Source organism: Diadema antillarum, unplaced genomic scaffold (assembly GCF_040938485.1).
Source record: "Diadema antillarum isolate AM-2024a unplaced genomic scaffold, OU_Dant_1.0 seq00000956_RagTag, whole genome shotgun sequence".
NCBI lineage: Eukaryota > Metazoa > Echinodermata > Echinoidea > Diadematoida > Diadematidae > Diadema > Diadema antillarum.
In genome coordinates this window covers 1055664-1069844 of record NW_027271804.1, presented here as the reverse complement: position 1 = coordinate 1069844, position 14181 = coordinate 1055664, and positions in this window count along the sequence as shown.

Genomic DNA, 14181 nt, shown 5'->3' with positions numbered 1-14181 from the left:
GTGTTTGTCATATGAAGCCTTATTTTTCATCTGCACTTAACACATGCAGCTGCTATTCTCCTCTTTCTGCTCTCTTTGCCAAAGCAACTTCTCTCTTTTATCAAGGCGTCTGTATTCAACTCAGTTTTCAACTCGGTAGGGAAAAGGGAACGAAACCCAGAGAGCGTTGAGTGAATGTAGTGGTATCATCAGTTTTCCCGTTCATTTTCGCACGGTGCATGCACAATAATAGATAGGTTATTCAATTTCGCCCACAGTGCATGACAAAAATGTAAGTAGAAACAGGTCATTCAGTTTCGCAAATGCGGCAGCCCAAAACTGATCAATCGGCATTCAAATTCGCTATTGTGCGGCCAGAATCGCCATCAATTCGCATTTGACTTGTCGTTTTAGGGCATAAAATTTGTCAATCGCCACAAAAAAAAAAAAAAATCGTACATAGCGCAGCAAAACTTCGCTCATGAAAAAGCCCTCTTGAAGAGTATTTCGTTTCGCTATCATATAGAGCAATACAATCTGTGCGTTCAGTCAGCACATGTAAATTTGTGTTCTAGATTTCTATAGCTTTCTCCTGTTTATATCTTCTTCCACCTATTGTAATTTTACAGTTCTTTTAGAACTACTCACTTCAATCTTCGTCTGCGTTTTGCGACCGAATAAAACAATATGATGCCCCCCTCCCACCCCCCAAAGGGAAAATGAAAATATGGATGGCAACTGTATGATTGTGTAAACTGCCTCGCTTTATTTTTGTGCTATTTTGTGCTATATGCATGACATGTAATGAATTTGCCCTTGTGTTCAATTGATATGTGCCTTATTTCTGTCCTTTTTTATCTTTGTAAAATTCATTTCATGATACGTAGACATGTTTTCTAGTGGTCATTCTGCAAAACCTCTTTAATTACACTACATGCATATATAGTCATGATCTGGAGACATAAATCACAAGATGTAAAGCAATATCTTTTCTTTTGTTCTATATCTTATCAATTGCTTTATTCATGTTATTTATGCATGTTAAGATTAACGTGTAAACAATCAGTAACTATAAAGATCTATACACAGACGCACAGGAGAGAACGTCAGGAACATCATTGAATGCCATCTAGACATAATGCTTTCAAACACAAATTAGAAATACGAGTACAGAATAATAATAATAATAACAGCAATATCGATGATGATAATGATGATGATAATAATAATAATGATGATGATGATAATAATAATAATAATAATAATAATAATAATAATAATAATAATATAGGTTTTCCCGGTCAATTTCATACTTTTGCCACTCAAATTCATGAATGTGCATTCAAATTCACGCAGCGCACGCACGCGAAAATATTGGGGTATTCAAATTCAGAATCCGAGCGAACAATTTCATTTATGAGCGTTCTATTTCGTTTTCGTGAAATCAAATTCACGATTGGGCATTCAATTTCAAAATGTGAGCACCGACTTTCCTACTCGTGCATTCAAATTCATACGATAGTCACGTGATAGTCCCAATGAGCTTGTTTGGAGCGTTCAAATTCATTTTTAGACGATCAAGTTCCTACTTCGTGCAATCAATTTAACGAGGAAAATGGAGGGGACTTTTAAGAAAGGAAAAAGAGCCAACACAACCAATGAATGCTTGCATATAGTGTAATTAGGATTCTTTACATGTTCTACATTGTTCTCTGTTCATGTATTCTTTGTTTTTCATCTCAATAAATTTCAAATTGCAATGTCCAATCAGCATTGCATCCAAACAACACAACGACTAGTAATCATACTTCTTGATGATACTGCATGCTGACAACGCCCCAACACCAAACCACATAATGACAATTCATCAATTTAAGACAAACTGACACACAATGATCTCACATAGTCCCGCAAAATTCAATCAATAAGACAGCAATACACAACAGACAACACGTAAAAACTGCTCATGTATCAGTTTCAATATGTAGTCGAAATTGTTTTTTTTCCTCGAAAGTGTCACTCAACCCTCCGTATTATGCTCGTCTGTACGCCTATACAGTGCCTAATTTTTGTTTGTTTTTCAATTTTCTATCAAAGAAGATGGCTGGATAACCCATATTCAGCTGCAAAAGCTGGTCTTCCATATGGGGTCCAGTTTAGATGTTTTGCTCTTTGCGATGAATAAATGAAGTGGGATCTTTTACGTGCATGAGTTGTGACTCTTTTACACGTGGGACCTCCATTTTATGTCCAATCCCAGGGAAATGTGCCTGTATATTCTTATTTGCTAAGCGCGAGTTCAAAATTGTCAATTAACAGGTGGACCTCTACTGCAAAATAAACAGTCATCATAAATCCTAATATATTCAAAGCCAAGTGAGAAACACGTGCATACACGGTCCCCAAAGTAACTAAATTCAGGACTTCTTTTAAATTGAATGCAGTTATTTGGAACATGGTTGCCTATTCACGAATTTGAAAGACCAACGAGATTCCGTCGCCAGCTTGACATGAATTTGAATGCTCTTTGATGAAATGCGTGCTCCTCTCTTAAATTTGAATGCTCCGATAGTGAATTTGAATGTTCCGATAGTGAATTTGAATGCTCCGTTAGTGAATTTGAATGCTCCGAGAGTGAATTTGAATGCTCGGATAGTGAATTCGAATGACCGGATTTTGAATTTGATTGCTGATTCAGTGCTGCGAGCGTGGAATGCGTGAAATCGAATGCTCGGAATAGGAACTTGAATGACAAAAGTATGAAATTGACCGGGAAAACCTATAACAACAACAATAATAATTCATGTAGGGCATTTTCCATAAATGTTCATGTCTTTCCTGTTAGCTTGCTTGAGAGCCAGAGCAAAATCCATTTCGAGGGAAGGAACCTGATGCTCATCTTCAGTCATGCGCTTTTATACTGTAGGATCATTAATGAAATAAGTAAGTTTTTAGATGTTTTTGAAGATGACGAGAGATCTTAGTCGAGGTAAGTAAAGTCAAGTGTTCGTACACTGCTGCTAGAAAAATTACTAATGTCTTTATTTCTCTCTCGTTAATAGAGGAAGTACTCGCGCTTCAGTGGTTGGGACACAGAATAGTGAAATGCCTTGTTCAGAGCAAGACATAAAACCATACTTGAATAAGCCCCACGTAGTGCTTCAAGTTGAAAGAGCAAAGCTCAAGATTTCGCACTCGGCTTCGCCTACGTGGATATTGCACAAGTCGAAATATTGTCAATTTTAGTTCGTGGAACCGAAATATTTACTTCCATTCGATGGAAAAACTTTCCTTCCGATTTTAAATAGCCAAGGTTTCGACTTGTGCAATGTCAACGTAGGCGGGTTCCATGCAACGGCGTAAATCCGTACTGAGGAGTGGGGGGGATGGTCACCATCACCACGATTACAAGCCCATAACCGGACCGGCGCAGCCTTTTTTTTTTTTTTGGGGGGGGGGGGGGGGAAGCTTGGTGCCCCCCCCCCCCCCCCCCCACACACACACACGCACACACTTTACAGGGATCGGATGTCCCAATCTTTTGCACGAAATATAAAGTGGGAGGAAAATGGCAGCAAAAATATGAAGACTTTTTGTTCCTGTTGCTTTTTTTTTTTTGCTTGTCAGATGACTTTCGGCGGAAAATCAGACCTTAAAAGTATGAAAACATTTTTTTTTTTAATACCTGTGAGAGGGAGCGGAACGACCGAACGGGGGGAGGGTATGGGGGGGGGGGTATCCCTCTACCACACGCTAAGATTTTGCATTTTCAGACCTGAAATTCAGCGATCTGGTGCACACTTTTGGTGAAAATTTTGTTTTCTTTTCTTTAAAAAAACAATAAGAAAATGAAATATTCACAATATATTATTGAATGACTAAATCGTGGGATTTCAGCTCTTGCTCCGCCTGTGCGACATCACTGTGAAGGCCTACTAAATAATGGGGCCTATCACCGGCGTAGACAGGATTTGATCATAGGAGGAGCGGTTATGTGAGGGAGCGAAGCAAGCGAGGGGGGGGGGGGGAGGGTATGGTAGGGGGATTTCCCCCTCCCACGGTGAAATCTTTTTGCATTGAAAATTTTGACATTTTACAGTCCCCAAACTGCCGTTTGTAACTATATTCTTCGCTTTGGAAATTAAGGGGGCAGGGGCGCACCGGGCGAAAACTGCTGGCAATTACTGGTAGCAACATCAGGAGAATGGCATAGCGATTAAATGCGAGCGAGCGAAGCGAGCGAGCTTGAAAATTTTGATATTTTACAGTCCCAAAACTGCCGTTTGTAGCTATATTTTTCGCTTTGGAAATTAAGGGGGGCGCACGGGCTAAAACTGCTGGCAATTACTGGCAGCAACATCAGGAGAATGGAATACTGATTAAATGCGAGCGAGCGAAGCGAGCGAGCTTGAAAATTTTGACATTTTACAGTCCCAAAACTGCCGTTTGTAGCTATATTTTTCGCTTTGGAAATTAAGGGGGGCGCACCGGGCGAAAACTGCTGGCAATTACTGGCAGCAACATCAGGAGAATGGAACAATGATTAAATGCGAGCAAGCGAAGAGAGCGAGCTTGAAAATTTTGACATTTTACAGTCCCAAAACTGCCGTTTGTAGCTATATTTTTCGCTTTGGAAATTAAGGGGGGCGCACCGGGCGAAAACTGCTGGCAATTACTGGCAGCAACATCAGGAGAATGGAATAATGATTAAATGCGAGCGAGCGAAGAGAGCGAGCTTGAAAATTTTGACATTTTACAGTCCCCAAACTGCCGTTTGTAGCTATATTTTTCGCTTTGGAAATTAAGGGGGGCGCATCGGGCGAAAACTGCTGGCAATTACTGGCAGCAACATCAGGAGAATGGAATAATGATTAAATGCGAGCGAGCGAAGCGAGCGAGCTTGAAAATTTTGACATTTTACAGTCCCAAAACTGCCGTTTGTAGCTATATTTTTCGCTTTGGAAATTAAGGGGGGCGCACCGGGCGAAAACTGCTGGCAATTACTGGCAGCAACATCAGGAGAATGGAATAATGATTAAATGCGAGCGAGCGAAGAGAGCGAGCTTGAAAATTTTGACATTTTACAGTCCCAAAACTGCCGTTTGTAGCTATATTTTTCGCTTTGGAAATTAAGGGGGGCGCATCGGGCGAAAACTGCTGGCAATTACTGGCAGCAACATCAGGAGAATGGAATAATGATTAAATGCGAGCGAGCGAAGCGAGCGAGCTTGAAAATTTTGACATTTTACAGTCCAAAAACTGCCGTTTGTAGCTATATCTTTTGCTTTGGAAATTAAGGGGGCGCACCGGGCGAAAACTGCTGGCAATTACTGGCAGCAACATCAGGAGAATGGAATAATGGTTAAATGCGAGCGAGCGAAGCGAGCGAGCTTGAAAATTTTGACATTTTACAGTCCAAAAAACTGCCGTTTGTAGCTATATTTTTCGCTTTGGAAATTAAGGGGGGCGCACCGGGCGAAAACTGCTGGCAATTACTGGCAGCAACATCAGGAGAATGGAACAATGATTAAATGCGAGCAAGCGAAGAGAGCGAGCTTGAAAATTTTGACATTTTACAGTCCCAAAACTGCCGTTTGTAGCTATATTTTTCGCTTTGGAAATTAAGGGGGGCGCACCGGGCGAAAACTGCTGGCAATTACTGGCAGCAACATCAGGAGAATGGAATAATGATTAAATGCGAGCGAGCGAAGAGAGCGAGCTTGAAAATTTTGACATTTTACAGTCCCCAAACTGCCGTTTGTAGCTATATTTTTCGCTTTGGAAATTAAGGGGGGCGCATCGGGCGAAAACTGCTGGCAATTACTGGCAGCAACATCAGGAGAATGGAATAATGATTAAATGCGAGCGAGCGAAGCGAGCGAGCTTGAAAATTTTGACATTTTACAGTCCCAAAACTGCCGTTTGTAGCTATATTTTTCGCTTTGGAAATTAAGGGGGGCGCACCGGGCGAAAACTGCTGGCAATTACTGGCAGCAACATCAGGAGAATGGAATAATGATTAAATGCGAGCGAGCGAAGAGAGCGAGCTTGAAAATTTTGACATTTTACAGTCCCAAAACTGCCGTTTGTAGCTATATTTTTCGCTTTGGAAATTAAGGGGGGCGCATCGGGCGAAAACTGCTGGCAATTACTGGCAGCAACATCAGGAGAATGGAATAATGATTAAATGCGAGCGAGCGAAGCGAGCGAGCTTGAAAATTTTGACATTTTACAGTCCCCAAACTGCCGTTTGTAACTATATTCTTCGCTTTGGAAATTAAGGGGGCAGGGGCGCACCGGGCGAAAACTGCTGGCAATTACTGGTAGCAACATCAGGAGAATGGCATAGCGATTAAATGCGAGCGAGCGAAGCGAGCGAGCTTGAAAATTTTGATATTTTACAGTCCCAAAACTGCCGTTTGTAGCTATATTTTTCGCTTTGGAAATTAAGGGGGGCGCACGGGCTAAAACTGCTGGCAATTACTGGCAGCAACATCAGGAGAATGGAATAATGATTAAATGCGAGCGAGCGAAGCGAGCGAGCTTGAAAATTTTGACATTTTACAGTCCCAAAACTGCCGTTTGTAGCTATATTTTTCGCTTTGGAAATTAAGGGGGGCGCACCGGGCGAAAACTGCTGGCAATTACTGGCAGCAACATCAGGAGAATGGAACAATGATTAAATGCGAGCAAGCGAAGAGAGCGAGCTTGAAAATTTTGACATTTTACAGTCCTAAAACTGCCGTTTGTAGCTATATTTTTCGCTTTGGAAATTAAGGGGGGCGCACCGGGCGAAAACTGCTGGCAATTACTGGCAGCAACATCAGGAGAATGGAATAATGATTAAATGCGAGCGAGCGAAGAGAGCGAGCTTGAAAATTTTGACATTTTACAGTCCCCAAACTGCCGTTTGTAGCTATATTTTTCGCTTTGGAAATTAAGGGGGGCGCATCGGGCGAAAACTGCTGGCAATTACTGGCAGCAACATCAGGAGAATGGAATAATGATTAAATGCGAGCGAGCGAAGCGAGCGAGCTTGAAAATTTTGACATTTTACAGTCCCAAAACTGCCGTTTGTAGCTATATTTTTCGCTTTGGAAATTAAGGGGGGCGCACCGGGCGAAAACTGCTGGCAATTACTGGCAGCAACATCAGGAGAATGGAATAATGATTAAATGCGAGCGAGCGAAGAGAGCGAGCTTGAAAATTTTGACATTTTACAGTCCCAAAACTGCCGTTTGTAGCTATATTTTTCGCTTTGGAAATTAAGGGGGGCGCATCGGGCGAAAACTGCTGGCAATTACTGGCAGCAACATCAGGAGAATGGAATAATGATTAAATGCGAGCGAGCGAAGCGAGCGAGCTTGAAAATTTTGACATTTTACAGTCCAAAAACTGCCGTTTGTAGCTATATCTTTTGCTTTGGAAATTAAGGGGGCGCACCGGGCGAAAACTGCTGGCAATTACTGGCAGCAACATCAGGAGAATGGAATAATGGTTAAATGCGAGCGAGCGAAGCGAGCGAGCTTGAAAATTTTGACATTTTACAGTCCAAAAAACTGCCGTTTGTAGCTATATTTTTCGCTTTGGAAATTAAGGGGGGCGCACCGGGCGAAAACTGCTGGCAATTACTGGCAGCAACATCAGGACAATTTTCGACAATTTTCCATTAAGAAAGTTCGAGATTTGTCCTCATCTCGGGAATTGCTTGGGGGATAAATGATTTGTCTGCCTAAACACTTCCGCAGGGGCGGGGCAAATGCCCCTTTGCCCCCCCCCCCCCCCCCCCCCCCCCCCCAATAGATTCGACGCCCCTGATCTTCCCTGGGTATGCCCATAGATGTATCCTGACTGAGTCATTAGTCACTGTCGTTTCTCAGGAATGATTCAGGAAATGGAGGGGGTTCAATTATGGCGATATAGTTTTTGTTAATGTTTGTTTGTTTGTTTTCGTACATATTTTGCAGATGGTCCCCAGTTACTCGCGTCGTAGCATGTTTAGGCCTACATGTAGGCCTATATTGACGTTGTCAACGTCTGAGCCATACCTTACAGTGTATGTCAATGTTACTTTTCAGGGGGGATATATCCCCCCCCCCCCATCCCCCCCGGGATTTACGCCCATGGTTCCATGACATTTGCTCCTGCGACCATTGCTCCTCTGAAATATTTGCACGTCAAGCCAAACATAAATTCTGCTCATAAACATATTCCCTAATCCTAAGGCTCACATCAAACTATACTTAAAACCCTATTACAAACATAACCCTTTAAGCCGACGTCCTTGGAGAAAATAAGAGCGGAACATTTTGTGTCACTAAACATTAAATTAGGCATTATACTCTGCATCTATAGGGGGATAAGAAGAAACGAAATACATAGATATAAATTGCAGGGCAAGCACTGAGTGACATCATGGAAAGGGGGGAAAGGGGGAATAGGTATAGAAACAAAACTCGGGAAGCAGAGAATTCAGTTGTTTCTGTCTCAGTTAATCAGGTATGGTATCCAAACTTTGGTTAAGCATTTGCTAAGCCAAAAAAAAAAAAAAAATCTGCAGAGCGTTGTCCTTGCAATATCTACGGGACTGTAACGATAGATCTGGGAAGTTGATTTGTTGTGTACTTGTAGTGGCCTACATAAATTTGTCTGTTTGTGAATATGATAGTAGTGCCGAAATTCTTCACAGAGTTTTGAGCGGAATTCCGTGTTTGAATAAAATCTGAAACACTGGTGTGGCGACACATCATTCTGCCTGGTATTGAGCAAGTTGCTCAAAGGCAGGCTTCTGATGCATTCCCAAAGAGTTCATCAAAGCTGATAAAGTGGTTCCTTGAAACCCTTGATTGTCGTGCTTGTTGTCGGGAAAACTGTAATTCTGTGCACAGGTTCATGAGCAGACGGGGATGTTTTAAAGGGGAAATCCAGTCCAAATATAAGTTTGTCTGAAAAGAAAGAGTAAAATATTACAAGTTCAACGGTAAAATTTTGATCGAAATTTGGTTTAAAATAAGGAAGTTATGACATTTCAAATTTTAGCTCATTTTTCAGGAAACAGTTCTTGAACAGTCCATATGAATATGCAAATGGCAAACTGAGCATGTCATTACCTCACAACTTGCCATATAGTTTGTACATAAATCTTTGAAATTTCCAGTTTTTTTCATTCAAATGCATTTATGCCCGCGGATCAAATCCTGGTATATCCAACTGATCACTATTCTGAAGTTATTCAATCAGAAATGACATCATGTTTCAGACTTCAATGACAGAAACACGGAATTTTCGTCATTTTTTTTTGTACACGATTAATGGAAAATTGTGAGGGAATGACTTGGTCAGCTCACTCATTTGCATATTCACATCCACTGTACAATAACTGTTCTGCAGAAATTAGTTAAACTTCAAAATTTCATAACTTCCTTATCTTTAATCCGATTTCAGTCAAATTTTTATTTTTGAAATCGTAAGATTTTACTCTTTTTTTTATCAGACTAACTTATTATCATTTGGACTGGATTTCCCCTTGAAGACTAAAAATTCTGATTGCAAGTGTATGTAGCTGGGGCTCTTGAATCTTTTAAAGCAGCTTCTCTACGGGAAGAAAATGGTTCGTCAGAAAATGCAGCACAGTCACACTAAATCCAGTGGTCGGGACTTCAGTTTGCACTTTGCAGTTTTCTTTCTGGTATTTCCACTGCATAGACACCATGCGAAGATACGCGTGTTAACATCAATGTGAGTGTGTGACATCTTTTCATTATCTCTCTACTACACAAACCAGGAGACTGCAGGGAATCGCAATGGTATGTTCCATGATGATTGGTGGGTTTTTTATGTAAGAAAAAGAGGGCGATACTTTGGACAAACGGCTCAGTGATCCCAACACTACGTAAATGCAAACTACATGCATGTGTCTACTCAAGGATGACACAAATATTACCATACCAGATCGTGGGGAATGATATCTCACAGCTCTATTTTCTATATCTTACATTATTTTGGGGGTGGAAAGGGGCATGGTCTGTATCACCTCGTGAAATTCAATAGAAGGATTTGAATGGCAAATCTCGAACATTCCTTTGACAGCACTTCGCCACGGCAATGTGGACCCTTGATGTCCTTCGGCGATACGCTTGAGTGGAGTACGGATGAGGGCCAACCCATTTCAGATGCAAATCTGTATAACTTCTCTTAAACGCTTCATCCCGTTCTTAACGATGTATGTCTACATATTCAGCTAGATTGCGAATTACCGCATGCTATAGCACGTTGTTGAACACATCTCGTCAATCGACCCACAATTCGGGCAAAGTTGTGCCAGTTCCTCCAAAAACAGTAAGTGCAGGGATCTTCTTTTTACTTCGTCTGTGCCAGCACTTTTTTTTACCTTATACGACTGAGGAAAATGCCCTAGTGTGATAGTTTTTTTTTTCCCGCAGCTACTTCTTGGAACGTATTCGCTTAGTTAGCAGTAATATGGGTCTCAATTATATAGCAGTGTCATATGCTATGAGTAGAATATGTGTATAAAGCATTGTAAAGCGAGAGGCATCGCATGAGATGAAGCTCACCTCCCTAGATGAAGGCAGACGTTTCGTTGATGTCTGACATCTATTCCACATTTCTCATTACGATAAAATAGGTAAGATAGTATGACTCAATGTGCAATAAATATATCTGCAACATTTAATAGACCGTGCATGTTTACTGGGCTTCACAGAAGTAAGAATGCCTATAAATCATCATTGTAATATTGCCATGCAGTTGAAAAAAAAGTTGAATGTTGAGATTTTCTAAATTTGTATTAGGCTACTCTATACTATACGGGCAACTTTTATACCTCTTTTGACAAAAAAAAAAATTCATACACAAAACAAAATTCTTATTCTTAATTATTTAGTTCTCTTTCAAGAACTACCATATTTTGTATTGTGATCGTCGAGATCTATTCTGTGACACATACGATGATCACCATCATTGCATGATTTTTGTGGTTTTGTTTTTCTTTTCCTACGTTTTGATTTACGTACTGATACATAAGCGTACTATATTAGCGTGTAAACATGACTTTTTCACTGAACCAGATTTTACTGGACAAATGGAATAAGAAGATCATAGCAATCTTCTTTTAAGTGACTTGTAACTCGAAACAAAGAAGACTGTGAGGTTATCGGTGCAATCGTTATTATATGTGCCATGACTTACCAGGTACAAAATTTCCCTTTAAAATAAGATTACATCCAAAGTTTGCAAAAGAAAATATTTGAAGTTCAAATGCAAAAACGTATAAAATCAATTTACAGTTCTTTTCAATTCAGAAGTTATCATCAAATAGAGAAAAATGAAATAGTTTCCATGACACTGCATTCCTTACGTAACAACTAATTTTGAATATCTCTTGATTCAATGCACCTTATAGCCATAATTTTAAAAAATCCAGAACATTAAAGTATAAAATGTGACGGTTAGTTCACAAAGAAAGCTAAAGGCTTGAGTTAAACATGCCCCTATACTAGATAGAAAGGAATACAATAAAGTCGAATAAAAAATACCTATGAAAGTGACAGATTAACTACATAAATAAATGTAACATATGCTATTACATCAATAAAAAAAAATAAAGATAGACAGATATTTGTTATAGTTTATTAGGCACTAATGAGATGCCTTTTGTATCTAGACTTGAAAGCACTTTGAGTAGATGCATTTTAAAAAAAATTGAATCTAGAGAAGACTACTGCAAAACTTTTATATGAAATAGAATTCTTCTGTGTTACGCTCAGGTGACAGAATGAGAAGACAATGTTATCTTATGTCGAATTTCAATTTCATGTAGTGTATGATTCATTATATAAACAACTGTCGAAAAAAATCGGGAAGAGTTACAGTAAAATGATTTGCTCACAAAAAGACCAGTTAAGTTTCAAATACAATCAGACTGTCATGTGTAAGAGTATTCATTGTGTGTGTGTGTGTGTGTGTGTGTGTGTGTGTGTGTGTGTTTATGTGTGTTAAAAAGTGGAGCCGTATGGTCAATTATGTTTTATGTAATATTTGGAAGTCGCTTCATCAGGAAAGAAGGTGGTATCGGTTCGGGTGTCTGTTGTGAGCGTGTGGGTGTGCTTTTGGTTATGGTTGATAGGGGGGGGGGGGAATTGGGATGTAATTTGAAGGAGGATAGTATAAATTGTATGAAAAACATTGGTAGGATTAAATATATAAATTGCAGGATAGATAAAGATTTGTTTTGGTTGCGAGGGGGAGGACTGGTTGGGTTTTCATGAATGATTTCATTCAGAGATTTGTTTTCATGTATATTATGCTCTTGTAAGTGAGTATATGATCTATTATATGATCCAACATGTTGAAGAATATGTTTGGCATATGTCAATATTTTCTCGTGAAGAATTATCAGAGTAAGATTGATTCATAATCAAGTTATTCAAGATGAATAGAGATTTTTGCAGTATTAATGTTAATTGAAAAATATCTTTTATGTGTGTGTTTTAAATTGCATTTGTATTGTTTTTGTTCATGTTACGCCCAGAATGGGTTAATTCACGAATTATTTGAATGAAATCAATAGATATCAAGGGCTAAAAAAAAAAAATTGTATTTCAGTAACGTCGAGTAGCCGTTTTCTCTACAACGTATTGTATACAAACGACGCAAGTTAGTTATAAGCTGGTTCCAGACCATGCGAGACTGCAATAATGAAGATGAGGCAAGTTAAAGGAATTTTATAAAATAAAAGAGTATTCAACGGTAGTATTGAGCGGAGCTTACGCAACATACCAACAGAAAAATACTAACCTTTCCATAAATGCAATTCACATGTTTAGTCTAAGTCAGGTTATCATCTACAATGACTCCCCAAAAAAGTTTATGCTACCAATTTGGTCAATGACATAGTCACTCTATCTCGATTACTGAATGCGTATGCAATGAAACCACCTGTCGAAAAGATGTATTGGAACCAAATACCATGTATTATGTTGGCTTATTATTGTCCATTTATAATTAATTTGTCGAAACCAATCAAATCACAAACTTGCATTAATCCGATCTATACAGTGTTATACACAATGGTTAATTTTTTGTGCGAAAAACTATATGCTTGAAGAAAATGTATTACATATTATAGGCGCGCGACCTACGCGCAATGTTCGCAAAAATCTTTGTGAATTCCCAAACATATCATCTCACCAATAGTTTGGAGAATGTCTCGCGTAAATGTCTCTCGAAATCCCCCAGTTTCTTTCGGTAATTTTTACGAAATGTCCGCGAACTGTTCGCGTACTTTTTAAGACATTCTCACGAACGTTTTGAGCATGCTTGTAGGGGCAAATCCGCACCACGTGACGTCTAACCTCTACAAAGCGCATGACCGACAGGTGTCTGACTTCAAAATGACTTCATCTCATTCATAAGTTTTCTACAGATTACAATCTTAACGTACATCTTCACATCAGTCAATGAGAACTATTGTAATAAAAAAATAAACGTTTAGAGAATGAAATTTTTTATCAAGGATGCAGAAAACACCTAAAATGACTCTAGACTGCACGAAAATTATATGCGAAAATCAAGATGTGTAGGGGAACCCACAGACCAATTGCTTGTGGGGGTGTCATAAGTCCTCAGAAAAGAAGTCGGCACACACACACACAATAAGTGTGCGCGCCTAAACCAAGACACAACAGAGAGAAATGAAAGGGAGAGGAGGAGAAAGAAAACTGTCAACAACTATATAAAGACAGCATCAACTCTCCTTAGAAACAGTTTTGCCAGTGATTATTGGAAAATTTGCTTTGCTCGCACTTAAAGTCGAGTGTACTTCGTGTGTATGAGAGTGGTTGTAGTACAGCAGTTGCATATACGTCGAGGAACTGCGCAAGGCTGGTTTACGGCTCCATAGTCCGAACACATTCGGAGAAAAACTTTTCCGAATGTTGGACTTTGCCATTTTTCTGATATTCGCGTCCTTCGCGTGCTCAGTGAAAGAGGCCCTTTATAATGTTCGCCTACCCAAGGAGGTACTAGACGAGCTCGCCTAGTACAATGTACCTCCTTGGACCAGAGAACACGCCCGACTGGAACAGTCAGTGCTCACTTTATTGTTTTTTTTTTTCTTTTTCACAAATGACCGTTTGGATCTACACCTGAAGCTCTGCGGATACCTGAATGACCAGTAATAAC